Below are 1,509 nucleotides of genomic sequence, written 5' to 3'. Positions count from 1 at the left end.
TGAGTACTGTTGGATGCAGCTTGCATTCCATTCAGACTCTGAGAAATCATATTGACTTGCTGAGTCAATATTTTGTTCTGAGCCAATATGGCATTCAGAGCATCAATTTCAAGAACTCCCTTCCTCTGAGGCGTCCCATTACTCACAGGATTCCTTTCAGAAGTGTACATGAACTGGTTATTTGCAACCATGTCAATGAGTTCCTGAGCTTCTGCCGGCGTTTTCTTTAGGTGAATAGATCCACCTACAGAGTGGTCCAATGACATCTTTGATAATTCAGACAGACCATCATAGAATATATCCAGGATGGTCCATTCTGAAAGCATGTCAGAAGGACACTTCTTGGTCAGTTCCTTGTATCTCTCCCAAGCTTCATAGAGGGATTCACCTTCTTTCTGTTTGAAGGTTTGAACATCCACTCTAAGCTTGCTAAGCTTTTGAGGAGGAAAGAACTTGGCTAAGAAAGCCGTGACCAGCTTATCCCAAGAGTTCAGGCTATCTTTAGGTAGAGAGTCCAACAATATTCTAGCTCTGTCTCTTACAGCAAATGGGAAAAGCATGAGCCTGTAGACTTCGGAATCAACCCCATTGGTCTTAACAGTATCACAGATCTGCAAGAATTCAGTTAAGAACTGAAAAGGATCTTCTAACGGAAGTCCATGAAACTTGTAGTTCTGTTGCATCAAAGAAACTAATTGAGGTTTAAGCTCAAAATTGTTTGCTCCAATAGCAGGGATTGAGATGCTTCTTCCATGTAAGTTGGAATTTGGTGCAGTAAAGTTACCAAGCATCTTTCTTTCATTGTTATTATTTTCGGCCATGTCTCCTTCTTTTTCAAAAATTTCTGTCAGATTTTCTCCAGAGAGTTGTGCTTTAGCTTCCCTTAGCTTCCTCTTCAGAGTCCTTTCAGGTTCCGGATCAGCTTCAACAAGAATGTTCTTATCCTTGCTCCTGCTCATGTGAAAAATAAAAGAACACAAAAGAAAGTATGGAATCCTCTATGTCATAGTATAGAGATTCCTTATGTAAGTATAAGAAGAGAAGAATAGAGGAAGGAAAAGATAAGAATCCAAACACAGGGGAGAGGAATGGGTTTGAATTCTTGAGTGAAAGAGGGGTGTTAGTAAATGAATAAATAAACAGAAGGGGATGAGAGATGAGAGAATTCGAAAATTAAACAAAATTAAAATAAAAGTATTTTTGTTTTTAATTTAAAATTAAAGTTGAAATTCAAAAATAAAAAAACAAAAATTGAAATTAAATTAAAATTTAATTCAATTAGTTAATTAAAAAAGAATTTTGAAAAAGAGAAAGGTGATTTTCGAAAATCAGAGAGAGAATTAGTTAGGTAGTTTTGAAAAAGATATGATTGAAATAGTAAACTTTTAAAATCAAACAAAAAGTCAAGTAGTTAATTGAAAAAGATTTGAAAATCAATTTTTGAAAAGATAAGAAGTTAGAAAAGATTTTGAAATTGATTTTGAAAAAGATGTGATTGAAACTTATTTT

At 34.8% G+C, this 1,509-nt stretch overlaps 1 non-coding gene across 1 annotated transcript; it reads left to right on the top strand.

Annotated features, from left to right (window-relative positions):
- Positions 1–320: 320 nt before the first annotated feature.
- Positions 321–428, top strand: LOC148565836 (small nucleolar RNA R71). The gene has a single exon (XR_015885154.1). It is a non-coding gene; the product is annotated as a small nucleolar RNA R71 (small nucleolar RNA).
- Positions 429–1,509: the final 1,081 nt, after the last annotated feature.

The sequence above is a fragment of the Arachis ipaensis genome, chromosome B5 (genome assembly GCF_059453495.1).
Source record: "Arachis ipaensis isolate K30076 ecotype BB chromosome B5, ASM5945349v1, whole genome shotgun sequence".
Lineage (NCBI taxonomy): Eukaryota > Viridiplantae > Streptophyta > Magnoliopsida > Fabales > Fabaceae > Arachis > Arachis ipaensis.
The sequence above is the reverse complement of the archived record's forward strand: the minus strand, read 5'-3'. Positions and strand labels throughout refer to the sequence as shown.